Below are 5,275 nucleotides of genomic sequence, written 5' to 3'. Positions count from 1 at the left end.
GGTGTTTTTGAAATAATCATAGTATTGACCAGGGCGATATCGACAATTTCCAGGTTAGTTGGGCGTGATACTGGCTCAGTCATGGGAATACCGGCTACTCCCACAGTGACAACAGAGGACTCACCGGGGGTTATTTCCACGGAGGGGGGCACAGACGACATAGTAGCACCGGTATCGACCAGAAGGTCCACATAATGATTTCCTATTTTAACCGTTGTCATAGGTTCGTCTCTTACTGAGTTGGACAATCTGATCATAGCCGCCTGTATCACATTTTCTCCGTGGTACCCCTATTGGCTTTGATTAGGGTTTGGATCAGTGTACGTAAAGGGAGGTGGGGGTGGGGGCATGTCTCCGAGTGGGGCGCCTCCTTCCTGGGGGTTAAAGTTACAATCACGAGCCCAATGTCCCTTTGCCCCACTGCTTCTACATTGATCCTGGGATCCACCTCTCCCTTGCCACTGTCCTCTGCCTCTACCCCTGCCTCTCTGCCGGCCTGCTGACCCCGACCGTGTCCACCCTTTCCCTGGTAGAATTGCCCTGCGATTCTAGGCTTTTGATCTTTGGGGGCTATAAACAGTCCTTCCCGGTTCATGTTTACCAAGGAGGTAACCACTGCCGTCCATGGCTTTGTTTGCCAGGTGAGATTAATCAATTTGTAACTTTGTGCATGCTCTGGTAGCATGCAATTCAACAATGTCTGCACCGCTAAAGGTCCATTGTCTTCCAATGCAACACCGGCATTTTCTTCCCAACAGTTCTTAAATCTGGCTACAAATTCGGGCAGTCTCTCACCCTTTTTCTGCAAGCACCGTGTCACCTCGCCTATGTCACTATGCTTCTTGGCCCCTTGCATGATAGCCTCTTTCCCCCTATTTGCTAACCAGTGTTCAAGGAACTCATTTCCTTCATTTAAATGATCATCATTGTGGGCCCAGTCCCCGTTTATGCCACGTGGGATCTAATCCCAAAGCTTCAAAGCTGACAAAGATGCACCATAAGAGTATTTTAGAAGCAGCAAAACATCCCCTGGAAGGGGGCTATGAATAGCACACATTTAAGTCAATTTCCAATGATTGATGTTATCGGCATTAGCTATTCTTGGAGACATATATTTTTTCTTTGTCAATTCAGACAAGATCAACTATCTGCTAAAATGGTTAATGTTTCCTGCAGAATCTAAGGGGTGGAGAATTTGGCATGATGCCATTTACGTCTTTTACATCATTTACAAATACTACAGGGAGCGCACACCGGTGTTTATCCCTTCACGAACCTCAAAGTCTTGTTTTAAAAAAATTTTAGTCTCTAAGGCAGCTTTTTCTTCCCATGCATCATCATTAATTTATTAATTAAGATAACTCTCCTCGCATGAGTCACTGGCCAGTAATTAAGGCTGCCGAGCCGCAGACCCCCCTTTCAGGTAGGGTCACGCTATGGCTCTCTTCCGTTAAATTAGGAAAACTGCAACGACTACGGCAATTTGTCGTGGAAATCATAATAAAGACAAAGTCCTCGAGGTTAGATTTAAGGAAATTTATTGACACAAACATTTGTGGAGACAGAACTGCACCAGCTGCAAAAACTAATTCACTGCTCTCTGACTTATGAGTCGAAAACCATTACATTTATAGTGTGAAATAAACAACTTTGAAGAGATAAAGCTTGGGAACATATGCAAGAGGAAATATGAATGTTTTGCCATTGGTTTAAAACCAATTCGAGTACGCATTTTGTTGTCCTTCGGAAGAACAACTTATCATAATAAGGCCAGTACAACATAGTTTACATTACCTGACCAACTTAATTTTGCTCAAAAGCAGTGTTAAAATATAGTCAATATTCCCAGCCTGCTTCTAAATTGGTAACTCATTAACTTCCCTTCAACAGAGTGGCTGCGAGGGAGTTGAGTTGGTCGCCCACCTCCTTGTGGAATGTGCCTTTGTAAAGAAGGTCTGGAGAGAGATGCAGTGGTATTTGTCAAGGTTCATCCCGAGCAGCTCAGTAACACAGGACTCTGTGCTCTATGGACTGTTTCCAGGGACACACACCGAGACAAACATGAACTGCTGCTGGAAGGTCATCAACTCGGTGAAAGACGCTCTTTGGTCTGCCCGAAACTTGCTGATCTTCCAGAGCAAAGAATTGTCCTCGACTTAGTGTTGCAGACTGGCACATTCCAAGGTCCAGGACTACGTGCTGAGGGACACACTCAAGCTTGGGACAGCTGCCGCCAAGGCGCAATGGGGAAAGACCACTGTGTAAGGTCTTCCAGCAATTGTACACCGAGGGGCTGGTAACCGTGTAAAACCCCTCGGTCTGGATCATTAACACTCCAATGTATAAAAGTATTGAAAGAAACATGACGATGTAAATATTTAAGAAAGAATTGTAACGGAAACAGGGATATGTGTGGAATGTCATCCCAAATGAATGCAAGAAAGTCAAGTGAATATGTAACTTTGGAGGAAATGTGCAGTCATAACAATTCAAAATGTTCTGAAATGTTTATTAGAGATTTTATGAATAAAGTATATTTTTTTGGGGGGAAAAAATCTGTTCTTATCAGTTTAATATCTGAAACATCCATTATCTGGGGACCATATAGTAAATTGATTTTTGGAGCAGGGAGATGGAATAGGGACTTGCTCCATCGACTCCACACATCGACTTGGTTTTGCAGTCTCTTCGGGAATGGTGCACACCAGGCCTTTATGGGGAATTTCAAAGTCAAGAAACAGCTGAAACACATACTTTATACATTTTATACGCTTTTCTTTTCTCACTCAATCAGAAAACAGAACTACTGCCCATTCTCGACGTCCACAGACGAAACACACCACCTTTGCTTTACCTTACCTACACCTCCTGCTGCCTTGCCAAAGCACCCAACATAATCAAGCACTCCTTTCTCACACCCGGCGTATTCACTCTTACAAATTCTTATATCGCACACCACAAACAAAAGGTTCATAACACTCACTAACACCTTCTTACCCCTCCCCTGCTCTTAACACACTCCGAAACCACCCTCCAACATACGTTCCCCAACCACACCCACCGTCACAGCTTCCAAAGTCAGATTGTCCTTCCGGAAAGTGAACCCTCGGAAGGCAGCCGGTCCGGATGGGGCCTAGGTCCTCTGCAATTCGCATACAGCCGCAACCGGTCCACTGCAGATGCCATCTCCCTGGCCCTACACTTATCCCTGGAGCATCTCGACAACAAGGATCTCCTACATCAGACTCCTATTTATTGACTACAGCTCCGCCTTCAACACTATTAACCCAGCCAAACTGATATCAAAACTCCAAAAGCTCGGACGTGGCTCCTCACTCTGTGTGGTAAACACCACTAGTAACACATTGCATGTATTACGGTACTGCTACTTTATTACAGTACAACAGTAAATCCCAGCCTGCTAGCTCCTCCAAGCAGGTGGTGTATAAACGTGCATGCTCTCCTGCGCTGCTCCCATTCTGGCACAACATCTTGTGCTATAAAGCATCGATTCTTTCACCACTGTCGTCTCGTGGTAATTTACGGTACATCAATTTATTGCACTAGATTTTAAAAGATGGACTTCCTAATCAATTCTGATCACCTGGAGCTGAGCCCTCACGCAGCCAATGCCACGTCAGCCTTCGAGCACTGGGCTAGCCTGCTTCGAAGGCTACCTCAGAGCAGCCACTGAAGAACTCTGACCCACAGAAGCTCCAAGTTCTGTACTCACGGGTGAGCCATCAAATTTTTCCCCTCATCCGGGATGCGCCCACCTTCTCACGGTACTAAAGGGACAGTACATTAAGTCCGTGAACCAAGTGTTCGCCAGGTACGTTGAGCAGAATGGTGGCAGCGTTGATCTGAAGAACACCTTTGACATCTGGACGAGCGAATACGAGGTCAAGATGACCTTGAGCTCGGATGGCAATGGAGCCATCCTACACCCCCCACGCACTCCCCCCCCCCCCCCACCACCCCCCCCCCCCCACCCCCCCACCCTCCAGTTTCGCCATTGGAGGAAGACAGAGCTACCTTTATTATGCGGTGCAGCCACGAGTGTGTCGCACCTGCGGCAAAACTGGACATGTTACCGCCAACTGCAGCGTAACCTTCTGCAAAAACTGCAGGCAGGAGGGACACATGACGGGCAGCACGGTAGCATGGTGGTTAGCATAAATGCTTCACAGCTCCAGGGTCCCAAGTTCGATTCCCGGCTGGGTCACTGTCTGTGCGGAGTCTGCACGTCCTCCCCGTGTGTGCGTGGGTTTCCTCCGGGTGCTCCGGTTTTCTCCCACAGTCCAAAGATGTGCGGATTAGGTGGATTGGCCATGCTAAATTGCCCGTAGTGTCCTAAAAAGTAAGGTTAAGGGGGGGGGGGGGTTGTTGGGTTACGGGTATAGGGTGGATACGTGGGTTTGAGTAGGGTGATCATGGCTCGGCACAACATCGAGGGCCGAAGGGCCTGTTCTGTGCTGTACTGTTCTATGTCTATGTCTATGACTGCAAAGAAGCTAAATGCTGTAACTTGTATGGGGAGGTTGGCCGTCTTTACAGGGCCTGTCCAAAATGGGGGGGCTACATACGCACAAATCATCAGCGTCGGAGGGAAAAAGGCAACCACAGAGACCATTCATATACCCTACAACGACAAAGATACCCCAGTACAGGATGCTGGAAACCAACAGAAGGCTTCTCAAAAAAAGTTATAGGCCGCAGCACAAAACGGCATCTTCATCAGAAGACTCAATGGAAGAGGAAGCCACGGAGAAAGAAGTGCACTGCGAAAAGGTGACCAGGGACAAATGGAAACGGAGACCAAGAGATAAACCGAAAAAAATCTCTGATGGTGAACGACAAAAGGCGGCAGCTTCCAGCCAGCAGCCTTAGCGCTAGCACCTCCTTAGATGAGGAAGGACAAGCCAACGATCAGCCTCAATTAAGAGGCCAAGCACCACGTCGGAGCGGGATGTACAGACCCCCCCAGACCACGAAGACAATTAAATACTCCGAGATGGTCAACCACTGGTCGATGGGAACAGCAATGTGACCAACGCCACCAGACTCCGGATATTAAAAACAAGGACACAGACCAGCTCCAGAAATCCAGGAGCTGCAACACCAGGCGAAGACCGGCCTGCAACCCCAACATTCACTGACTGCAACTATGGACGGCAGGGCTACAGCACCCCCCCCCCCCCCCGCCCCCCGCAATATCTCCCCATCGGGTTACAACATAGAACATTACAGCACAGTACAGGACCTTCCGCCTTCG

General features: G+C 47.8%; 1 pseudogene; it reads left to right on the top strand.

Annotated features, from left to right (window-relative positions):
- Nucleotides 1–2,533: 2,533 nt before the first annotated feature.
- Nucleotides 2,534–2,708, top strand: LOC119979203 (annotated as a pseudogene).
- Nucleotides 2,709–5,275: the final 2,567 nt, after the last annotated feature.

The sequence above is a fragment of the Scyliorhinus canicula genome, chromosome 15, assembly GCF_902713615.1.
Source record: "Scyliorhinus canicula chromosome 15, sScyCan1.1, whole genome shotgun sequence".
Lineage (NCBI taxonomy): Eukaryota > Metazoa > Chordata > Chondrichthyes > Carcharhiniformes > Scyliorhinidae > Scyliorhinus > Scyliorhinus canicula.
The sequence above is the reverse complement of the archived record's forward strand: the minus strand, read 5'-3'. Positions and strand labels throughout refer to the sequence as shown.